This window comes from Lepisma saccharinum, chromosome 17, assembly GCF_977018435.1.
Source record: "Lepisma saccharinum chromosome 17, izLepSacc3.1, whole genome shotgun sequence".
Taxonomy (NCBI): Eukaryota; Metazoa; Arthropoda; class Insecta; order Zygentoma; family Lepismatidae; genus Lepisma; species Lepisma saccharinum.
The window spans coordinates 55,608,154-55,633,971 of record NC_139245.1 but is presented as its reverse complement, the minus strand read 5'-3'; the positions used below and the strand labels follow the sequence as shown (position 1 = coordinate 55,633,971).

The window sequence follows — 25,818 nt, the reverse complement described above, 5'->3', positions numbered from 1 at the left end:
TCGAAGCGTGCCACAAGCCTATTCCATTTGTGAAAAGCGCTTCGTTATTAACATAAATTTCGTTTGTACATAAATTACACCAATTAAAAAGTTCACAGTGACTCGACTTACATTTCATTGTTTATTCATAAACGCACATTACTCTTCACAGTAAAATCGCAAACTTCGCGAATGAAGTCCTCAACTTGTTTCCCTTTTGTTTGCAAAGCATTCATAAAATTCAAGACCAGTAATAAAAAGGAAGCGAGAGTGTTTTCTCAACCTTGAGTTTACGGCTGCGTCGTGGCTTGGCGACCGAGGTCTCATTCTCAAGCGACTGACAATGAGCATCGTAAACTCCAAGTGTGGAAAGGTCGACATCAAACAAGCTTCTTTTCTGTGACAGTGCTCTCTGTATTTTGGGACAACGAGATACGTTCCTAGAACCAATACCGATTACAGGTTTTCATTAATCCAAACTGCAGTTACACGTAAGTACGAAACATAGCAGCAAATACATTAGTACTATCAGTAGGCCAACGAGAAGAGATTTAAGTTGGTGCATTTGAGAAAGTTTCTGGCAGGGTTCGAAATTTCTTCGTAAACCTGACGCACAATACATTTTAGCTTGAGTAAAGCAAGTTTGTCACGTCATGTACACCTGAATGAAAAAATAGTAAGTTACAAGTATCCTTCAATGTTAAGTCGTATGCTTCACGAGAAAAAATTACGGACTCAAAGGTATTAAACGAAAAATGAAAAGAATGTTCTTGGTAAAGCCCGTCATTTTTCGCAAACTTGAAATTTTGAGGCAAGGATGTTAACTTATATTTGTTCCATTTTTTTAAAAGGCCTCCCCGATGGCATAGTGGTAACGTCGTCGCCTTGTAATCAAAGTCGAGTTAGATACCCCGTGGAGGCACATAGTATGGTTCAGATCCCACTTTGAACTGTAGGTCCAGTCTAGATTATTCTTTCTGTGTATAAAATGGACTTAAAAACAAACTTTCAAAAACTTTTATGAAAGTGTCGAGGATACTTATGGGACAGACGGCTGTTACGCCTGTATGGAATACGGACGCAAGTGGCTGAAATAACATGAGATGAATGTAACGATGGTAGAGAGTAAAGGATCTGCACAGGTTGCATACATACAGGATAGAAAATGCTATTTTGGGAGGGCTTGTAGCCTCAAACCGAGACCCACGAAGAAAAGTTGTCCGTCTTAATGTCCTCTACACCCTGTGTATCCCCATTCATTCTTTGTTCTCGCTCAAAATAATTGGGGTCATTTTTCATCTGCAATGAACCTTTGAAACTCTGTCATTAGGTTTTAGCTAACGTTAACAGTTCGAGTTTTGGTTCATTTTTTGGTAATAAGCTTTGCAAGAGCCGATTGTGCCATGTTGTCTGACATCACAAAGTGACAAAAAAAAGTTTGTAATAGTCCACACGACACTTGTTTTTAAAGTATAATTCTCTAACATTCCTTAATTCTTTTTTATGTGATAGAATATTGATTTCTTGCATAGTAGTTGTGTTTCATTAACAGTGAATGGTTGCCCGTGAATTAGAATGAAGAGACAAAATTATATTTAATCGAACAACGTTTCCCTTGTCAATTTCCTATTTCTTTCTGGGCAGAGGATAGTTTAATGTAATGTTGTGCGGCGATATGTGATACCTCATATTAGAGGAGTGTGCAACCTTTCCTTGTATGGACCGACCTCCGTGGCGGAGTGGTTAGCACACAGGCGCTACGATGCCACGGATCCCCGTATTGGAATGGCGGCCTGGGCATGGGTGTCTCTTCATCAGTTGCATTATATCATTACTCATCCTCATCTTCACGATTAGTCAAAAGTGGCAGAAAAGCGAAGTGAAATAAACCAACTCATCCTTATCATCATCTTTCCTTGTATGAAAGGTCGATTTGATTCGATATTTGTTGTTTATCGTCCCTTTTCTGCCACTTTTGATGATGAGAATGAGTAATGATATGACGAAATTCATGAAGGGACATTCACAAAGAGCAACCATCCCCAAGATGAGATTCGAACCTGGCACCCTTGGTGCTGTGATAACCATTCCGCTGCGGAGTGGCTCGAAAGGACTATTTATCAACAATGGAAATGCTATTATAATCAATCGCCGCTATTGTTTTTTTTAAATAATTTCATTCGGCAAAGGTGCGTCTCCATGAGAAACTGGATATATAAGCGTCTCTTAGTCACCTTTCCTGACACTTGGAGATAGAGACCACTTCAGCTTGATTCACAGAGATGACAAGCGCCTTTATAGTCGCATGTCACTCTTCATCTATGGTATTCAACGAACTCTTTTTTACGCATTTGGATCTTGGAGGTTTGTTTGTGGGCAGGGATTGAAGTGGAAATTTTTAGGTGCGGAGGGGAAGGGATCTTGGTCGGGCCTGGGGTTAACTGAGGGATGCTCCTGTGATCCTACACGCTGACAACAAAGCAACTGGGGGATGTTTTACCAAAATTTTACTAGTTAAGGAATACCAGCATTCACCTCACTTCTAGCACTGGATGTGTATGTATAGCAAGCCTGGGTATTATCTTATTTGCGAAAAGAGCGATCATGTATGCACGCTTGCAACTCGGAGCAAGTACTGTAGCGTTGTAAGAGGACGAAGGGGAGCGGGTTGCCAGAGAGAGAGAGAGAGAGAGAGAGAGAGAGAGAAGAAGAAGAAGAAGAAGAAGAAGAAGAAGAAGAAAAAGAAGAAAAAAGTACAAATGCAAAAGTGAAAACAAGGGCTCGCTTACACACTAAGAAGGTGTCATATATGCAACTGCAAGTCAAATACAAATTAAGATTATATAAGATGTAATATATATATTTAATCCCCGCGAAAGGACAAAATATAATCAAGGGTTTGCAACATGTAAGGGGGAATGTAAATGAGCAAAATGAAAATACTTATTTTTAGAAAGTTGGTTCTTTTTTGCAGAGTATAAAACAAAACTTGCTTCCAGGTGGGTAAACAATACTTTAGAAGGGAAGGAAATTAATATACTTTGAAGTTGTGGCAATACTTGATTAATTTTACTTTCCAACGCCAGAAGTACAGGTAAGCCAATCGGCACTGGACCTACAGTTTAAAGTTGGATCCGAACCACTATGTGCCTCCATCCGGTATCGAATGTGGGACCCTTTGATTACAAGGCGACGACGTTACCATTATGCCAACGCAGAGGCTCCAGAAATATATAAATCTGCAAATTCAAATTGAAAAACGCCCATATTCCTCATGTTCGACAACACTACGGTTAATGGATGGCTGTCGACCGGGGGTATAATTTTTAAGAGCAAGGAAAGGAATTTCCCATACTAAAATTAGGATAAAATCAAGGCATTTTATAATTAACATTTTCAAAATAATTTTGCATTATTTGTTTCAGGTAGCCTTAAAGGGGCAGGGACGTTTATTTCCTTTAATTCAAGATGGACCCGTGTTTCGTGAATATATATTCAACGGGTTCTGTGTGCTAATGTTATGTCGCTTTTCTTCCACACATAGCTAATCTTGACGATGTATACTAATGCTGAGTAGATGAAGTTGAGAGACACTCATGCCCAGAACATGGTTTGAACTTGGAATCTTCTTTGGCAAGGAATACTCGATGCCCTTGGCTACAAAGGCGGCTCAGTGGATGTATCATTGTGTAAACTCCATTTATTTAATCATTCGCCATCCTTGAAAATATTCCAAGAGTTAGAAAAGCGAGGTAAAAGAAATAAAATTGGAATAATATTAATGACTGATTGATTGAATTGGTGTTTTAAGTCCACTTTATGCACAGTAAGGCTAAGGAATAATATTAAGAAGCTTATCTTCTGGAGTGGATTAAATTACTTTTTTAGCAAGATGAATTACGAGGTGTACTGATAACAGAGGCAGTACCAGACGACTGTTATTCAATCAATGCCCATTTGAAGGAAAAGATTTGAAAATTATCGTACAAGTTAGGTAGGTTAATTGCTTGTACGATAAATTTCAATGCATATTGTGCTACATATAATCTATGGTCCAATCATCACAGGATTGGGTGTATCCAGGAAGGGTACAACAAAACTTCTTTCTTGCGGGGGATAAAACAAAATTTCTTTCCAGGTGGGTAAACAATACTTTACAAGGGAGGGTAAGGAATATACTTTGAATTTCTGGCAATACTTTATTTATTTTACTTTCCAATGCCAGAAGTACAGTGAACCAAATTCAATTTTTTACCGGTTGTTTTCCGTGGAGGGGGGGGGGGAGGACGCCCTTGTTCCCCGCTAGGTACGCCCATGATTACAGGTCTCTATGTCCATCTAGCAAGTTTCATATCTCTACATGAAACGAAATAAATGCACAGACCTTTATGAACTCTTTCCACACGGTGTTAACTGCAGGGTGGGTTTTCACCAAAGAGCTTATCGGGACAATGAGCGCTCTGAAAACTGCAATTCATGTCCTTATGTATGCAACTGCGAACTACAGTATCATATTCCATCCATTCTTATTTTCTACTTTTGCATTAAAAATAAAATTCACCTTATGCCCAGGGTGCGAAATACGGGGGGGACAGGGGAATTTCCCCCACCAACGATTTTGTCCTGAAATTTCCCTCCCACCAAACTCTTCCGGGGGAGAGTTTTTGTTTAAACAACAAACATAAACAATTAGTTTGGCATTCGAATATACTTCACTGGAATAATATCGACGACATACAAAAAGAACGGACAACAAAGAGCCTCATCTCTGAGGACACTGAACCTAGCAATCCCCAGAACACAGAAATTAGACCCACTTCTTATTTCTTCTCTCCTCGCCTTTCGTTAGTAAACGCGAAGTATATAAATATGTTAATAAAACACGAATGGCGTGTATATGTGAATTTTATACAGGAAACTATTATCTTCTTAATGTCTCTTAATTTTTGACCCCCCTCCCCCTTAGCCAAATCATTGTTCATAGCATCAGTAGAACATTAAAATCTTCAATTTGCAATTACACTTTGAATGAAGGACAGTTAATATAATGTTTATTTTGTCATATAATTTGATTATTTAATAATTGACACATTTAATGACTTTATATATATATAATGTGTGTCTGTCTCGCCCCAACCTGCGGAGATTTCGCACCCTGCTTATGCCTAACTAAAGTATTCACATTTGTTAGTTTTTGAGAACAGGTTTGTTGCAGTCACAACAATGAATTCGTGCAACTTCCATGCATACATATGGGATTGTTTTATATTTTTTCCTTGTCAACAGGGATGTTGATATGATACGTCCTGCATTTTGGAAACGTTCACACGACACACAAAACATTTAATGCTTTGAGTCCAGTTACGTAACATGCTAATCTACGTTACGGTTCCCTCAGCCCTGTCGTTTCCCACATGAATGGACTTCCATCAACAACACAATGCCTGATTATGCAGGAAGCGACCCTGCCCACTAATGGTCCCACCTCTCACACACGAACTTCCGCTGGGCGGAGGAGCGTTCGATGCGAGAAACCCACGTGCCGTTGTTTGTTTCAGGTTCCTGCCGGAAGCACTTGCAATGGTGATCGTGTGGGGAATTCTCTTCTTGCAGGCGCTGGTCCTCTCTGCCGAGGCGAGGGACTGCGTAGAAAACGGAAACAGGGTGAGTAGCTTCTCAATTGAAACTGTGCACTTCATGGCTCCAAATGTAAAGCATATCGCCCATTGAGACCCGGGGAAACGCAGCAGCTGAACGCATCAGACGCGTTTCAGGCGTCTCAGTGGGCGTTAACCTTGAAGACAACCTGTAGACTTCTGGCACGGAAATTCCGCGCGTTTCCCTGTAGTGGGCGTTACACTATTTGATTTCAATAGAAGCAGACAACACAAGTTCTGTTACCGCGTCTCCCCGCAGAAACGCGCGGAATTTCCGTGACAGAAGTCTGCAGGTTATCTTAAACCCCCCGTGGTGGAGGGGTTAGCACATCACGCTACGACGTCACGGGTCTGGGTTCGAATCCCGGCCTGGGCATGGATGATTGTGAGTGTCCATTCATCAATTTCATCACGTCATCACTCATCCCCATCTTCGCAAATTAGCCAAAAGTGGCACAAAAAGCGAAGTAAAATGAAGCAAATCAATCAATCAATCATTATCTCTTGGGAGTTAATGGACCATATTAGTGTGACGTCACATTGGAAGATTGAATCCAAACAAGGCGGTCACGTAGTTTTAGCCTATTCAGAACCATTGAATTTTCCATCGGAAGAGGAAGCTTTAAGAATTGTGACAGCAGTTATGAAACAAAATTGTGATGCGTATCGTACATCATTGTAAAGAAGAGATTTCGGAGAATACGTTTGTATATGACACACACCTTACAGATGAGAATGTAAAGAATAAATGAAATTGGAAATCGAGTAAAGCGAATGCTCCTAACGGCGACCGATCCGGAATGGCAGCCAATGGGCGGCGCCGCTGCAGTCACGTGAGGCTGCTTGTTTCTCATCATCCATGGCGGCAGCGTGACTGCACTTGAGATTGGCTGTGCTTCGGGCTTGCTTCGGCTGTGCTCGGAACTGGAAAAATTTAGATTTTATATTAAAAAGTCATGATTTTTTTTACTCCGGTTATTCTTTGCCTTATTCTCTGTAAGGTATGTGTGATATATTGTATTCTCAGAAATCTCATCTTTACATTCATGTACGATACGCATCACATTTTCTTTTTCATAACTGCTGTCACAATAATTAAAGCTACACCTTCCGATGGAAAATGCAATGCTTTTAAATGGGAGAGAAACACGTAACCACTTTGTTTGGACTCAAATCGTGCTCTGTCGTCTGCTGTGACATCACCATTAATTTGGTCCATTTATGTTATCAAGTAGCTACTACCATTCTATTGTCAAAAGGGGAATGCATTTTCCTCATGAAAAGTTTTGATTCTATCCAGCGGGAAATGAAAAGATTTCCTTTACAAAGAGAGTATATGCTGTTGGAGAAACGTGATACAAAGATCTATCGGCTTTATATTTATTTGTGATTCTACCAGTTAACAAATCACTTTATATGAAGAATTCGTAACAACGTAAGGGGTAGAAGATATAAGATCAGTGTAATATTCAATTTTTTTTTCAATCAGGGGTGACGGATTCCAGAAACTAATCTTGAAGCATATGACTTATTGTATAAATTTTACAATAGGTCCCCTCCCGTAAGAGTAAAACATTAGAAACCAGAAAGGGGATGCAGAAACCTGAAGGGAAAATTCCCACTCGCCCCCTTCATATAACAGATAATGGTATCACATACTCCTCATTTTTTGATTTTTTTTTCATTTCGTACACTTTCATTCCATGTCAAGTCCTGGGTTTGATACCCGGTGGAGGCACATAGTGGTTCGGATCCAACTGTAAACTGTAGGCCCAGATCCGATTTGCCTTAGTGTGCATAAAATGGACTTAAATCACAAACTCAATCAACTAATCCATGTGCTTCTGAATCACACTTGTTCCAAACAAAATAATTCCTATTTCCACAATCACACGCAAAGCTATTATTATTAGGTCAGTCAAAAAGTAAATGCAATCATTTTTTTAAATTTTTTACAGGAACAATAGAAAACTTACAATGATATCATTTTCCAACATAGTCCCTCTGCACTTCAATACACTTGGTCCAACGTTCCACAAGCTTTCCGATACCCTTAGAAAAAAAGATTTTCGGTTGAGCAGCAAGCCACGTGTGCACCGCTTCCATCACCTCTTGATCTCTGTCGAATCATCGGCCTCTTAAAGCATCTTTAATTGGACCGAGCAGATGGTAATCCGACGGGGCGAGATCGGGACTGTATGCAGGATGCTCGAACACCTCGAAGCCAAGATTCTGACGAGTTTGAGCGGTGTTGGCGGCGGTATAGGGACGCGCGTTGCCATGCAACAAAGGAATGCCTTCCGACAATCGACCTCGTCGTTTGCTTCGAATTGCAGGCTTCAACTTGTTCGAAAGCATATCACTGTATCGTTCACTGTTTATTGTTGTCCCCTTTTCCACATAATGTTCCATAATTACCCCCTTCTGAGTCCCAAAAAAGTGTGAGCATCACTTTACCTGCAGAGTGTTTACGCTTGACTTTTTTTTGTTACTAGAGATTCAGGGTGTTTCCATTCCATGCTCTGGCGTTTGCTCTCAGGTTCGAAGTGATGGATCCATGTTTCATCTCCAGTGATGATTTGTTTCAAAAAGGCTTCACCTTCGTTAGCATCTCTGTCCAATAATTGCTGACAGTTTCTCACACGATTTCGCTTGTTCTCGTCAGCGAGTTTTTAGGGACCCATCTCGCACAGACTTTATGAAAGTTTAGCCTGTTATGGATATTTTCATATGCAGAACCATGACTAACGTGCATATGGTTTGCCACTTCATCAACAGTCACTCGTCGGTTATTCAGAATCAGCTCACGGACTTTCTCAATGTTGTCATCAGTGACTGGACGACCTGCTTTTTACTCGTCCTTTACACTTGTTCGACCGCTTTTGAACATTTCAATCCAGTGGTAAACACTTTGGAGAGGTAAAACATTGTCACCGTATTGTGATGAAAGTCTTCTATGGATTTCAGCTCCTGGTACACCTTCAGACCACAAAAAACGGATTACAGAACGCTGTTTTTCTGTGGTGCACACGGACAGTGGCGCAGCCATGTTTACTTGGTAACACTGCAGATCGAACTGAAGTGATGACGCTGTAACCTGCCACAGGCGAAGACAACGATACTATCTATCGGCTTGCCAGCGCAGAAAGCTGTACAGCCAACCTACGGAAGAAAAGAAAAACATTGCATTTACTTTTTGACTAACCTAATAGATATAAAAAAAGTGCTTCCAATGAACATTTTTAAAATTCCTCCTGCTTTAAGTAAGAATCGCCACGAATTAAAGACATTAACATAGATTTACCGTAGAAGAGTGATACTACCCATAAGAATATAAAAATTTCTAATTTACCTTGTGCAACCTGCAGATAAACAAACAATGATATCGTAAACAGGAAGTATTAGTTGTCTGAGGCACACCTTCACTGTCTAAAGTCGCAAATGAATTTCTTTCTGTGTATCTACAATAGAAAGAAATAGGTTTTTTTTTGGAGGGAGGGGCCTCAATGAATGTAACCAGTTGTTCCAGTCATTATATGCACAATTAAATTGTAGGGACTCTGGTTATTTGAATGTTCAATTTGGATTTATCTTTCATGCTTATGTATTGTTTGCAATTTCATCAACCATTTGTTGGTGCCAGTAAATCTACTACAAGATTTAAAGAGTTTACACTATTTTGAATACACTCATACGTTTAAATAATGCTCCAGGCTTCCATCTATTCAAGCACACTTTCATAACGGCATCAAGGAACTGAAGAGTAAATAAATATTGGTTTTACCCTGGTTATTATTATACAATGTTTGTGCGTGTGTATGTGTGTGTTTGGGTGCATCTTAGTTGCTAGTTTACATTTTTCTTTGTTGATATCCTGATATCAAATAGATTTTACCTGTGTTCAGAATTTTTTAAATAAAAAATAAACAGACGGAAATTTATTAAATCTATCAACAACAATTAAGCTTGGAAAAACCTTGCATCGCACCAACCCAATTCAGATTTTACAAAATTTACAAGTTAAGGATACTTTGGTTAACCTGCGGGAATCTAAAGAGCAAACTAATAAAGAGTATTTTTTATGATTTTGCAAATTTAACAGTTATTTATCAAAATAGTCCTATACGGAATGGAAACCGTTGGACTCTTCCCCCCCCCCCAAAGTAAAGCCGCAAGTTACGCCCATGCATGCATCACTCTTGAAAATCAGTTGACAGTTTCAGATTTCTAATTTCACGCTTGTTATACAATCTATTGGAAACGATCCCATTCAACATGCTACCCGAGATGTTCGCAATCAATAGCGGACGGGGATTTATGAAAGCAACACAGAAATCATAATGCAAATCTTTGGAAGACTTGTCCGACCTTGCAAACGGAGGTGGTGACCGTGAAGGCCACCAGAATGACGCAATAGCTCGGTGGTAAGTGGAACAGCAACGCCATGATGTAATGCACGCGCAGTGTTTGCCATCGTAATTGCGTACCTAACAACGCAACAAGGAGAGATGCACGCCTGCTTTTTTTTTTTTCCTTCCTGGAGACAGATCTCGCAAAGATTGAAAAATCGAGCGCCCCGCCCACCGCTGCTGCTGGCTGCTCTTAACGTTCGTCTCACGTACTACAGACTCCACTCGGGATAGAACTTACTGTTTCGCATGTGTGGTCTAGACCAGTTCTGTAATGCCTCGAAGCTTGAACGAAAATAAAAAGCTTATAAGTAATTACAAGGTGGCAATCGAAACCAGAATTGTCGTAGGACGAGCGTGTTGTTCGTGTCAGTTTCCTAACTTCTATTTAAGCAAATCTTACTGCTGGTATCGTACGTATGTTGGATGGCATTCTGGAAGTAGTGGCAACTATTAATTTACAAATGATACAAAAGAGATACCTCTGTGAAACTTTTACGGTCCTTCGATGTAGTCACCAGCATTATGTGCAACCGTTGCCGGTGATGTGAAAGTCGTAGTATTTCTGTAGCAGTGCCTGTTCTATTGGAGCGCTCTATTGCCTGAAGAATCTCTGGAACAGTTTGGAAGCGAATGCCCTTCACCTGAGGGATCAGATCAAAGTCACAGGGCTTAAGTTGGGGGAGTATGGGGGATGGTAGATCATCTGCCAGCCCCATCGAGCTAACTAATCAGCCACAGGTTGCGCTACATGCGCCAGAGCATTGTCCTGCAATATGAAGGGAGAATTCAGCAGACAGTGTCCGGCCAGGCACGTATCTAGAAATATGTTTCGGGGGGGGGGGGTGTCCGAACCAAGTGTCTCATATATTATTATTACACGAACAGGCAAAACAACTGTATAAGAACAGAGATATAACAGCGCATATTCATTACATAGCTTACCTGTAGTTAAGATCGGAATAATATACATAAAAACAAATGCCCTGGCAATGAAATTAATGTCAAATACATAATTGAATATTTATCGAATAACAAAAATGATGTTAAATGTAGTTGGAGAAAAGTAAGTTTCTGATTAATATTTAATGCATATTATTTTAGTAGTAGTGTACATAAACCTTGTTTGTAATGTCATTCAAAGCCGTATGACCCCAATATAATCCTTGCCTTCTAAAATTGATTGATTGATTGATTTTTTTAGTTTATTTTACTTCTCGTTTTGTGCCTCTTTGCTAATTTGTGAAGATGGGGATGAGGGATGAAATGATGAAATTGATGAATGGACATTTACAAACAACCAAGCTCGAGCGGGATTCGAACCCGGGACCCCTAGCGTCGCAGCGTGATGTGCTAACCATTTTTTTATATATATATTCCTATTCGGCAGTATCCCCCGTCATTCACACATTTTTCACAATCTTTCAAACATGTCAAGTTTCACTGTATTCACATTGGTTCTTATTATTCGGACAAATACAAACATCCAAGCCCGAGCGGGATTCGAACCCGGGACCCCTAGCATTGCAGCGCGATGAGCTAACCACTCGGCCACGGGGTCCGGCACCCCTTCTAAAAAGTTCAGAGGAAATTAATAACATCGATTATGCAACAAATGCTAATATTTTCATTACTTAATTTTCGTACTTGGTAAGTCTTTCGGGGGGGACCCCTGGACCCCCTCCTAAATACATCCTTCCTGTCCTTCAAATCCGTATTATCCGCTTCCAATAAGTTCAGAGGAAATTATACAACAAATACTAAACGAGTATATTTACATTATTTAATTTTCGTACTTAATAAGTCTTTCGGGTGGGGAGGGGGGTCCGCACCACCTAAATACTTCCTTCCTGTTCTTCAAAGCCGTATGATCCCAATATAGTCCATGGCTTCCAATAAGTTCAGAGGAAATTATACAACAAAGGCTAAACGAATATATTTTTCATTATTTAATTTTAGTACTTTATAAGTCTTTCGGGGGCGGGGTCCGGACCCCCTGAACCCCTCCTAAATAAGTATTTGAGTGTCTCCTCTTCTTTCGCAACGTAGGTCGCAGGTTATGTTCCAAAAATGAACAGTAATACCACAGCCAAGTTAATAAAATTAACTTGTCTGTGGTAATGCTGCGCATTGACTGTATGTCCTGGAGGTATGGCGAGAATCACCAGAACTTTCACATTAGTGGGGTTCTGAGTCTGACTACACAACTTTAGACCGCCAACTTCAATGATACTCTATTCCTCTCGTCACTGCGCATGCGCCTAGTGTTGGAAGGAAGAGTCAATTTACTGGGAGATAGCTCAGGTATCAAGCTAACATATGGTATAAGCGACAAGCACCGGTTCCGTTTCATGGCGTATATACAGCAGTGTTTTCACTATTAAATGTCCAACCCACGTATTAAATCGCACTAATGTGTTGCACTATTTAATATGACAAATCTCTGCAACCAAGGTGTACCAATAACCAGGGGGGATTTATAAAATTTGTACCCCGAGCCTAGGCTATCGTTTGTCTTGGGTCCTGTCGATAATATTATTATAATTATTATTAACCGTGTTGTTATCATTGTATTTCACTTCCACTAATTGCACGCTCTGTATTAAACACTTGTAAACTTTAAAACATAGACACACCTGATAAAAATTATTAATTAAACTTCGATAAAACAATACCCTTAGATTAACAAGATAACACTCACCTAAAACTGTCCCTAAAAACCCCTTCCTTCTACCTTCATCCATGAAGTAAGCAAAAAAAAAAGGAGTTTACGTGTTGTTTTATTTTGATAATATCACAATATTAAGGACTTTTAATAGTCGATGGTATTTGTCACTTCTGCCCCTTCAGCGTCCCATTTTTTGTGTTTGCGGGCCCTTAAGCTTAGCCTAGAGGCAAATCCCCGCTCTGCCATGAAATTTTGTTTGGGCGGGAGAAGGAGTGCACCATGGTAAGTGGGCTCTGCTATAGTGCATGACCGCCAAAACTGCTAATATATATATATATGTACGTATGTATGTATGTGTAGCGACAGCCACTGTGGTGTGGCGAATCACCAGACGCGAGGTGATTGACCCGTGGAAGCAGGGGGAAAGACACAGGACACAAAAAGACAGTGAGTTACGAGGTACCGAGGACACAACGACGAAGGGGGCAAGGCCCTGGAAAATGAAAGTCAACCAAAAATTTTATATTTCACACATATAATTTCATTTTAGCCACAATAATATGTGTTAATTATTGCATGAACACCATAAATTCAAAATTAAGCAATGTTTTTTTAGGGAACAGCACTATTTTTGGGGAAAATGTGCCTTGTTTGCCCCCTTGGAAAAAAAAAACCTACCTTGCCCCTCCCTGGAAAAAAATCCTGCGAACGTCCATGAGTGCGTGTAAGTAGCGACTATCCAGAATAAACCAGGAGGTAAGATACGAGGGTCACTATTTATATTTTGAGCCTTGGCAACACTGATTGAAGTTAGGCGCGATTTGACGTTTGCACGGAATCGTCTGGCATTATTGACCATAACGTACTTCAAATGTTTTGTCAATAGCTTCATTTGTGTTGTTTATGTTGCCTTGGAGATTGCGCGACAACAATAAAATGGAATTAACTCGTGAACATTTTCGTGCGATGATTTTTTACGATTTTCGACGTGGATTATCAAGACAAGAGTGCATCGATCAACTTACTTCCACATTTGGCGATGAAGCCCCATCCTTTGGCACTGTGAAACGCTGGTATAACGAATTTAATCGTGGCCGCCATTTGCTCACCGACGAGATTCGCGAAGGTCATCCAAAATCAGTTGTTGTTCAAGAAAACATTGATGCTTTGCAAAACCTAATACTGCAAGATCGTCATGTTACATACTGTGAGATTGAGGCAACCATAGGCATTAGTTCCACCAGCATATATAAAATATTACATGATCATTTAGCTGTGAGAAAGGTATGTTCTCGTTGGATCCCACACAATTTGACAAAAACTCAAAAAGACGCTCTCGTCAATTGGTGCAAACAAATGCTCAATAAATACAATCGTGGTGCTTCAAAAGACGTATATAAGATTGTAACAGGTGACGAATCATGGATATATGCATATGAGCCGGAACGTAAACAGCAGTCGACTTTATGGCTGTTTCAAGATGAACCCAATCCAACAAAAGTTGTTCGCGCTCGAAGCACATCGAAACAAATGGTCGCCTGTTTTTTTCGGGAAAACTGGTCATGTGGCAACTGTGCCTTTAGAGGAACGTAGAACCGTCAACTCTGAATGGTACACAACAATTTGTTTGCCAGAGGTCTTCGGTCAAATACGGAAAACAAACAAACGCCGTTGGATCATTCTTCGTCAAGACAATGCCAGCTGTCACACATCTCGTCTAACAACAGACTTTATGAACAGTCAAAAAATCGAATTGATGGGTCATCTGCCGTACAGTCCTGATTTGGCACCCAATGACTTCTTCTTGTTCCCAAATGTCAAGAATAAATTGCGTGGACAACGATTTTCGTCGGCGGAAGACGCCGTTGATGCGTTCAAAAACCATATTATGGAGGTGTCTCAAGAAAATTGGAAAAACTGCTTTGACAAATGGTTCGAACGAATGCAAAAGTGTATTGACCATAAAGGAGAATACTTCGAAAAACAATAAAGCAGTTTTCAATGCCAAATTCCTGTTTTTTCATTGTTAGTCTCAAAATATAAATAGTGACCCTCGTAACATCATTTTATTTGGTGACATTACCCCAAATATGTATACAGGGTGTCTGAAAAGTAATATCGCAAACTGACACAGGTGAAAGTACACGATAATAGAAGCAAAAAAGTCTGAGTAAACATGAGTCTGCAAAGGAACCGTTTTCGAGATAATCGCGAATGTGTGATTTCAAGCCGCCACTGACTTCAATGTTTGTAAATGTCGTCCTAGTTGGTAAAATGCCAATAATGTGTGGGAATATGTGGGTACAAGCCGTCATTGATTGCATTTTGTAAACACCGAGTGCTTTACTCCTTGCGCGGTCCGAGGTTTGTTCTTTGTTTACAAAACAGAGGATTTCCGTGAGGTGGTGTTGTAATCAAATAGGATGGATACAATCAGTACCCAGTCTAATCGTACTGTGGGAGTCACTTTTCTTACTGCATTATTAACATTTTACCAACTAGGACGACGTTTACAAACAATGAAGTCAGTGGCGGCTTGAAATCACACATTCGCGATTATCTCGAAAACGGCTCTTTTGCAGACCTATGTTTACTGAGACTTTTTTGCTTCTATTATCGTGTACTTTCACCTGTGTCAGTTTGCGATATTACTTTTCAGACATCCTGTATACATATTTGGGGTAATGTCACCAAATAAAATGATGTTATCTTACCTCCTGGTTTATTCTGGATGATCGCTACTTACACGCACTCATGGACGTCCGGAGGATTTTTTTCCAGGGAGGGGCAAGGTAGGTATTTTTTCCAAGGGGACAAACAAGGCACATTTTCCCCAAAAATAGTGCTGTTCCCTAAAAAAACATTGCTTAATTTTGAATTTATGGTGTTCATGCAATAATTAACACATATTATTGTGGCTAAAATGAAATTATATGTGTGAAATATAAAATTTTTGGTTGACTTTCATTTTCCAGGGCCTTGCCCCCCTTGTTTCACAAACATGCATTCTCTCTCTCTCTCTCTCTCTCTCTCTCTCTCTCTCTCTCTCTCTCTCTCTCTCTCTCTTTCTCTCTCCCTCTCTCCCCCGATTTCGTTTGTATTTCTTTCCCCATTTCTTTTTGCTGGTGTACATTTTCTTATTTATCCCTTACATACATTTTTCCTGTACTTCTGTTCCCTCTTTCTCTCTCCCTCTCATACACTCATGAGTGCGCGCACGTAATCCTTTCCTCAATTCTTCTAATCAAATTTCTAATCCGAATTCTCTCTATTCACTCTATTCTATAAAAAGGTGGCGAAGGGACTCGATGCCGTCACCTATTGAAAAAAACAATTGGCAGGTCTTGCTCCAGGCCTGTAGCCAGAATTTGTTTTTCGGGAGGGGCTCGTCCCTTATCAGCAGCCGCCATCTAAAGTCGAAAAGGTTTGGAGAGTAGAAGCCCTGAAGATGAATTTCTCAGTATATTACATATTACACAAGATCTTTAATTCTGCTAAGAAAGTAAATTCATTACCACTATACATTAATTAAATAGGATATTTATAGGATTTCGAGGGGGTCTTCAGCCGCGTGAGACCTCCCCCCGGCCTGTCTTGGCCCCTCAAAGATCTGTTGCTGCTCATGGTTTTCTCCTCTCTGTCATTCCCTGCGTCAGTCTTGATGTAATACCCCTATTTCTCTCTCATTTCTGTCCCCCTTTGCCTTCATTGTATCTGACTTGACCAAACTTTCAACTACTCACCCTGTACTTCGCTTTGTATAGTGGATATATTGTCTTGTCCTTTAAGTTAAGAAGGAATTTTCCACATGGCTGTACTATTTAATTCATGCGAGAATTATGAAACGTATGGAAGAACTTATTTACCAATGCAAAAGGCAGCGAAAGTAATTACAATAAGTATTTATATACCGAGTGGTCCAAAAGTCCCGGAACGGTCACATATCGTGAGAAGTACACATCGAATTGGAAAACGAAAAAATACGTGTTTAATAAGTGAAAGAAAGCTATTCAATAATATCACACTTGATTCCCCACCCCCCGCCTCCTGGGGGTGGGGCTTGGGGCAACTGTGAAATTTTAAATGGAAACCCCCGTTTTGTATTGTAGAATCGGAAAGAGGACTTCATTCCGAGTCCAACGAGCTATCAATGATTTTCCTAGCTCAATTAGGAACGGAGATATGGCGATTTTAAATTTTCGCAAAAAAAATAAATCAATAAATAATAATAATAATAAATAAATAAATAAAATTGAAAATCGCAAAATGAGCAGGGATATTACGCCCGGTAAATGGAGCTATTTCGCTCAAAATGTTTCATGATTTGTATAACAAACATTTGCCACAAATGAAGTTGTTCCTGCCAACAGCACCAACACACACCTCGTGAAACCATGTTCCACATCTTACACACTTTATCCAGCCACCCTTCGATGTTGATCTCGAAGAATAATACATTACTCCATAGAATCCACATGGTGCACCTTCCTCGTCAACATCTTCGAGTTGGATTGGCAGTACCTCGTCACTTGACTCACTATTCCCTCGGCGGTGTTTAGTAGGCCTAATACGCGAGATGTCACTATTTCTCTTCATAAAACCTGTAAACGAATCCTTGCCAGCAGATTTTGATTCACTACTCCAAGGATGGTTTATATCCTTCATAGTGGCATATACGTGTACATATGCCGTCCTTCGTCTCTGGTCCGGTGTGCACCCAAAACCTCTTTCAGCCAAGTTCTTTAACCTGGAAACAAAATCCTTCTCTTCCTCCTAACTGAAAACTGTGGGGATGGCCAACTGATGTAGACACTACTTTTTCTCCTAATGCTTCCTGACGTTTATGTAAATGAACACGATCCTTCAGTGTTGAATAAGGCACTCTGAAAAGACCTGCTGCTCCTCTCATACATGACCATTTAGTACACTGGAAAAGGCTCGATTCATATCTTCCTCCGTCCATTTTTTGCCCGGACCTTTACGTTTGTACGTCCGTACCATCTGAAATGCAAGAACGAAACACTATGTTTAGTTATATGAAGGAATAAAATTATTTATATAAAAGAACTTTGACTTTGCATATGGGCGGAAATAACCCCTCTTTTCGTGGCCGGAATAGCCCCAAATACAGAAATTTGTAATCGTTAGCCGTGTGAGGACTGTGGATAAAGAAACGCGCCATCTCTTGTGCATGGATATACACTAACGTACATTTTACCAAGATAATGATTTTCACGGGGAATATATCAATATTTGTAGATGCTAGCTTCTAAGTTATAAGCAGCATGTTTTTATGAAGGGTAGCAACACAATGAACATCACGTACCTCACCAATATATTCTCCTGGTTTTCTTGAAACAGGAATCGGATAGCCGGAACCAAACAATGGATGTTGTCGCACATGAACCAAGCTACCGACTGAAAGCGGGGCGAGGTCTCCGCTGCGCATAGCGTTTGCGCAGTAACACTGTCCTCTTATTTCGGGCGGAAAAGCCCCATGGGCGTAGTAGCCCCGTTCTACCCTATTTTCAGTTGTGTAATTTCAACTGCCCTCCTTTATTTTCCACTATCAACGTCCTTTACAAAACGAAATACTTTGTTTCTTCTGTCGATACAAGCCACATGCTGAGTGTGCATTATATATTCAAGAATGCGACAGAAAGTATGTAAACACAGACAACAGTGAAGATTGATTTTGTTTTCTCCATAATTCAAATTAATTATCTTGAATATGCAGTTTCAATATTATGACTTTTTAACTGGAAAGAGTGCTGCTTCCTGGGTGAGGGTTTATGAATGATTCGTTTACTTGGCTCACGGGGGTTTTCCAAATTGATAAGTGCAAATGAATCTTTTCATTTAATTAATGTCTTATTGTGAAAGTTTTAAAACACACAAGGAACGTACAATTTTTGTTCATTCTGCATTAAACTTTCCCAGTTTAAAAAAGAGAATTTTCACACAAGATATCAATGAAAAATAATAAAAACAAAGAAAATTGCGCAAGACAGTAGAGCAGGTCAGAGAGTTCAACGCCCGAAAATGGCGCTCGGTGGCGCTCGCAGTGTGGCCAACTCCTCACTTAAAAAATCACCAAGGTTTGTTTTTGGGTCTAACCTAACCTCAAGCAAGGAGCTGGCAATACTGCTTGAGGCTTGTCTTGGAGTATTGCCAACATTTTACTTGAAAAGTCAGCAAGGTTTTTGTTTTTGGGTCTAACCTAACCTCAAGCAAGGAGCTGGCAATACTGCTTGAGGTTTTACAGTGCATAAAGCAATTTGCCAACCTACTGGTATTTTGCCATAGCTTTTTACAAAAAAGAGAGAGGGAAAAGTTAAACAACCGATAGTGTTGCTAATATTTACCTACAGCTTTTTTTTACTTGGCAAGAGCTATCTTACTTGAGGCTTAACTAATTTATATACTGACGTAACATACACACACTGAGCAAAAAGAGTCGGCAACAAACATATACTGCCGTAAAAGAGAGAGGGATAGATAGATAGATAGCAACACAGTATGTGTGTGCGTGTATAATATGTAGCATTATTAACTAGAGTGCGTTGGCAACCCACCTACAACTAAAAAAATAAAGATGCCAATGTTGCTGTAAGATAAAGAGAGAGACTAAGCTGGCAACAGTGGTGAGCGAATATGCATTATTTCCAAGTCCCGAGCGCCAATGTATATCGTGATTTTTGCAAACCTCTCTCGCGGGAACGATGTGCCACACACACGTACGTATTTTTTTTTTATTTTTTGTATTTTCATCTACTGAAGTGACTGAAGGGCAAGCTGAAAATCTGTAGTCAACTCAACCGGTTCTCTTATCATTTGAAATCTTTTTCGCATGCATCGACCACCTCGCACCCATCAATCAAGCTTCAAAAAGCTTATCACGCCCAGATATTTAAACATCCGGTTTAATTGTTACCGCTGCCGCTAGTTGATCGCACCCATCGTACCCAACCCATCCGGTTTGATTGTTACGCGACATCGCAGCAGTGATTTCCCACGGCAGCTGTTTTCTCCCCCCACGATTGCTTTCAAGCATATTGTTTCGCTCTGTTGCTTTAGTATCCTGGGCTTGTTATACATCACTGTCACTTTATTTGTATCGGCAGTAATTTTCCAAGCAATTTCAATCACAGCCTATCTACAATTTTCATCGACTGTTGGGGGTAATTGAAAGGATAAGCTAAAAATCTGTGGTCAACTCAACTGTGTTGTGTGGAAACTTGGGCGAGTAACTATGGGAAACCATCAATTACACAACAGGAAACTGTCAATTGCCTGGGTGCGACTACAGGAAGTTGTCCATCAAGTTGGGCGTCAACGATATGTTTTCTAGGAAAGGGCGTTCACGCATAACTCGAACCAATCTTGAAAGTTTAGCTGCCGGCAGGTATAAGTTTCTATTTAGAAATCTCGCGCACATTAGTTGCAGTCGAGTATTGCTACTGGGCAGTCACATAAAAGTGTACGCTATACCAAGTGTAAATATCAAGTGTAATAGAAGCCGAATTAGTTTGGTCTGTCAGGTGAGTACCATATCAGCATAAGTTATACGCACACAAGTTGCTTGACTAGCTATAAAACTAAAATTTACGCGGTAAGGCTAATCGAAACTGGGCCTACAGCGGGATCCGAACCACCTCTGCTGGGTATCGAACTTTGAGTTTAAAATTATACAAGTGTACAGGGGAAACTCTATTTTTTGAATTTGTTGATACTCTGGATTGGATTTTGTTGTTTTTAAATCTATTTTATGCACAGTAAGGCTAATCGGGACTGGACCTACAGTTTCAAGAACTATTTGTGCGGGTATCGAAGCCGAGATTACAAGGCTATTGCTGTGCTATCGCAGAGGCTAGTGGAAGTACTGTTTGATTTGATGTTTTAAGTCTATTTTATGCACAGTAAGGCTAATCGGGACTGGACCTACAGTTTCAAGAACCACTTGCGTGGGTATCGAACCCGAGATTACAAGGCTATTGCTGTGCTATCGCAGAGGCTAGTGGAAGTACTGTTTGATTTGATGTTTTAAGTCTACTTTATGCACAGTAAGGCTAATCGGGACTGGACCTTCAGTTTCAAAAACCACTTGTGTGGGTATCGAACCCTGGATTACAAGACTATCGCTGCGCCATCGCAGAGACTAGTGGAAGTACATAGTTATTCGAATCTTATTTATTTAGACCTTCAGTCTAAAAAATATCATGGTATTATTATTTCTGCAATTATTTGCAATCTAGGCCAGAGAGAGGAGAGGAGGAAAAAAAATAATATTTTGTTTTTAATATCGAGCCTATATTTTAAATTTATACATGCGCGCATGCGCACAGGGGGTAAATTTTTTTTTTGATCGGGTGGGTTGTAAGGTGAGTGAACATGTAGGAAAAATACTGGTATATTGATTGATTGATTGATTTAGTTTATTTTACTTCGCGTTTTGTACTTGTTGGCTAATTTGCGAAGATGAGTGATGAAATTGATGAAAATGGATATTCACAAACAACCATACCCGACCGGGATTCGAACGCGGAACTCTTGGCGTCGCAGCGCGATGTGCTAACCACTCGGCCACAGCGTCGGGCAAGTACTGGTATATACATAGACCAAAGTTACATGGTTCTAGGTCCCATAGGAGCCGAGAAAATCAATATCTTGGAAAACGTCTTAAGACAAATATCTTAATCTTTAAGAAAGTCGACTTCCGGTCTGTCAAGATGTTACTTCCGGTCTATCAAGAAAATTTTCTTAAGACAAAAATCTTAAGACGTTTTCCAAGATATTGATTTTCTCGGCTCCTAATTGAGCTAGGATGATGATTTTAAGTTTGTTGGATAGGATTTGACGAAAACTATTCGACTAGCAAATAAAATCGATTTTACCCCCTCAAGTTTCGAAAATATAGACAATTTTTTTATTTTTTGAGAAACTTGATTTGCTGGCTTAGTTTTTACCCTATTTCGAAAATTTTAATGATATTTGATAAAAAAATTGAAGGTACTCTGCAACCTATTGGAAACATAATGATTAGTGCCTACTGTTTTCGAGTTATTTTAAATTAAAATTTCAAGATGTAATTTCTAAGTTGTTTTGTAACTCGTAAAGTATGGGTCGTAGAAAACCTATTCTTGTTTTATCTGCTATTGCCCGACAAATACTATAAACACAAATAATGTTTATTGTTTGATTTTAAAAAATGGAGATCGAAAATAACTTTGTTTTCCAAAAATAAAAAAAATGTGCGTATGGAAAAAAAATACGATTGTGTAATTTTTATGATGTATGTTTGCATGTAAAATTAAGTATACCTGAAAGTTTTAGAATTTCAAAATAGCTATATATATTTGCTATTATATCAGCCAAAACAATAGAATATATATAAACAAAAACATTTTCATAGTTTCACGCCTCTACTAGAATAGTCGAAAAATATACTAATGGGCAATAAAATCTGAAGAAAATTCGTGTCTAGCAAAAATAAGCTAAATAGAATTACATGTGCATACAATATTTATTGTGTTTTTTTCTATCTACAATCATATTTTTCTTATATATTTTTTTAATTTTTTTTTATAGAGTTGATTAAAGCATATATTTGAGGAAGGCAACACCACCCATATATAAATAAACATACCCCGAAAAAATGCGCTCCATGAAAAGTTGCCCTGTGTGCGAAAAAACTATATCAAGCGAACATTTTGCAAGACATTGTCGCACCTGCGTGCCAGGCAAGCATTTGGCTGCCACCGAACTGTGTTCCGGATGTAATAAACATATTACAATTGCGTATGCCAAAAAGCATAAGCTTACTTGCCTAAGCAAAAATACATCTGGGGCCCAGCCTTCGACCTCCACCAAGAGGAAGGCGGAAGCAGCCTCCATCAATGCACCACCTGCTAAACGCGTCAAGCCTGCGATAAAAGCAGACCAGTCTGCTTTCCAGCGTTCGTTAGAGGACTTTTCTTTTATTTCGGAGGGCTCATGCGACGTGCGTAGCTTTTTAGAGAACGTGCAAGCGCAAATTATTTCCGTCCTCGGCGATGCGCTTGCAACGCACTCCACTAAATTCTACGCATCGCTACGTTGCTGGTACAAGAAGCCTTCTGATGAAATTTACAGCTTCTGCCACAACACCAAGGCGAAGACGCTGCATCTGGCGAATGTCGACAACCTCGAGGATATTTACAACAAGTTTGTCGAGGAGCTGGTGGCAAAGCAGGAGGAACATCAAGCCAAGGGCTCGGGGGGTTCGCTGTGTGGCGAGCCTCACGAACTGCACGTCAAACTTTGCAAGTTTGTACCTCTCTCCGCCTCCAGCTACGTCCGCTTACCAGAAGCGATTGAGGATAAAAAGGCCGTCCTGAACATTCAAAACAGTGACGCCAAGTGCTTTCTCTGGTCGGTGCTTGCAGCATTACACCCTGTTCACTGGAAAAACCATCCACACCGAGTTAACCACTACCTACCCTACGAGCCAGAGCTGGAAGATGCGATGGTTGGGATCGACTACCCGGTGGCGCTTTCGGATATTCGTAAGTTCGAGGCCCGTACACACAACCCTCGGTTGGCCATCAACGTTTACGGCCTCACCGACGAAAATGTGGTGTACCCTATCCGGGTGAGCGACGTAGACGACGACGGTGCGCAGGAAATTCATCTTCTGCTCATCAAGGATGAAACTCACCACCATTATACTCTCATTCGCTCGCTCTCCCGGTTGGTGTCGAGTCAAAAAAGCAAGCATAATGGTAGCATAGAAGTTTGTCGCAGGTGCTTGTCTATTTTTGATAATCAAAAACAGCAGGATTACCAGCGCATCAAAGGTCCCAACATCGTTGCCGACAAGCTCGCTAACCACAAGCTCTACTGCAATGCCAACGAGCCTGGGGTGGCAGACTTGCCCAAACCTGGCGACGTGGAGTGTTTCCGCAAGCACGGTGCCATGGTAGAGCACCCCGCTATCATCATCGCGGATTTCGAGGCCTTTCTCAAACCCCTGTCTACTTGCGAACCCGATCCCGAAGTTTCCTCCACCACCCCTTACCAACTCCACGAGGCATCCAGTTTTGCTTACGTTGTGGTGCGACGAGATCAACACATCGCCCCCGAGCCCTATGTGTATCGCGGTCCCGACGCAGCCAAACACTTCCTCGAGAGGATGGTTGACGAGGCCATCGAGATAGGGAAGGTGCTGTTGACCCCCAAGTCTATGCTCCCACTGTCCCCCGACGATCAACGCAGACACGACGAGGCCATCGCTTGCCCTGTCTGCGTCGAGGAGTACACTACCAAAAACCGTAAAGTCCGTCACCACGATCACTTTAACGGTAGGTACGTTGGTCCTTGGTGCAACGATTGCAACCGCTTGGCCCGGGACCCACGCTTCATCCCTGTGTTTTTTCACAACGGCTCGGGGTACGACTTTCACCACCTGATCAAACATCTTGGGTACGACGACATGCGAATCAACGTTCTCGCCCAGAACGAGGAGCGTTACATCAGTGTGAGCAAGCGAGTGTCGATCCCAGAATCCGGCTCTACCGTCGAGCTTCGCTTCCTCGATTCCCTGAGGTTCCTCCCGGCCAGCCTCGATGCCCTTGCAGGGAAGCTGAGCAACGAGCAAATGCTCATTACCTCTGCGAATTTTCCAAACTTGGACGCCGGTCTCTTCAGGCGTAAGGGGGTCTACCCCTACGAATACGTCACCGACTCTACCAAGTTTGCAGAGACGTCGCTACCTCCCCAGGCGAAGTTCTACAGTCAGCTACGAGGCTCGAACATCACCGACGAAGAATATCATCACGCCCAGTCCATGTGGCGCGAGCTGGATTGCCAAAATCTCGGAGACTACCACGATGCCTACCTCAGACTTGATGTGACGCTCCTCGCCGACGTGTTCCAGACGTTCCGGGCGACTGCAATGAACATCTACCACCTGGATCCCGCCTACTTCTATAGTCTCCCCGGACTGGCGTGGTCAGCCATGTTTCTGGTGACGAAAATCAAGCTGGAGCTTCTTTCGGACGTGGACATGATGCTGTTTGTGGAACGCGCCGTGCGGGGTGGCATGGTCCAGGTGTCGCAACGGCACGCGCGCGCCAACAACCGTCACATGGCTACTGGCTACGACTCCTCCCAACCGTCGAGCTACATCATGCACACGGACGTGAATAACTTGTACGGGCACTCCATGATGCAGCCACTCCCCTTTAGAGGGTTCGAGTGGGCTGACCCTTTCAAATTCGACGTCGAAAGTTTCGACGATTCGGAACATGGGTTCTTCGCCGAGGTGGACCTTGAGTTCTCCGAGAAGCTACAGGATTTGTTCTGCGATCTTCCCCCTGCACCCGAGTTCAAGTGTCCACCCGATTCCAACCAGAAGAAGCTCGTCATGGATTTCGAACCCAAGAAGAATTACGTCCTGCATTACCAGAATCTCCGATGGTTGATGCAGCGAGGGGTCACGGTCCACGCAGTTCACCGCATCCTCAAGTTCGAGCATTCTCCGTGGTTGCGCCCATATATCGAAGTCAACACCGAACACCGCACCGCAGCTACGTCCGAGCTTGATAAGGATTTCTTCAAGCTCATGAATAATGCGGTGTTTGGCAAGACCATGGAGAATGTACGGAATCGCGTGGACATAAAATTGGTGACGAGGAAAGAGCGATGTCGTCAGCTTGTCGCGAGTCCATTGTTCAAGTCTCGAACAATCTATAACGAGCAGCTGGCTCTGATTCACATGAGGCTAGGTGTGGTGAAACTCGCCAAGCCCATCTACATTGGAGCCACTGTTCTGGATCTGAGCAAGCTCCACATGTTCGAAACATACTACGACATATTACGTCCACACTACGGCCACAACATCTCGCTTCTCTACACGGACACGGACAGCTTGGTGTACCACGTTCGCACAGCCGACGCATACGGGGATATAGTCAAAGTTCGAGCTCTTGAAAAGCTCTTTGACACGTCGGGCTATTCCCAGCCGAACCGGTACGGTATCCTGGCCCGCAACAAGAAGGTGCCCGGCAAACTCAAAGACGAAAAAGACGGAGACGTGATTCTCGAGTTTGCAGGTCTTCGCGCCAAG

At 41.4% G+C, this 25,818-nt stretch overlaps 1 long non-coding RNA gene across 1 annotated transcript in view; it reads left to right on the top strand.

Annotated features, from left to right (window-relative positions):
* The first annotated feature begins 301 nt into the window (after positions 1-301).
* The window catches only part of LOC146001749 (uncharacterized), a 50,378-nt gene continuing 24,861 nt past the window's right edge, over positions 302-25,818 (top strand). Inside the window, exons 1-2 of the long non-coding RNA XR_014443598.1 lie at positions 302-470; positions 5,538-5,643. This is a non-coding gene — a long non-coding RNA (uncharacterized LOC146001749). The remainder of the gene's footprint in view (positions 471-5,537; positions 5,644-25,818) is intronic.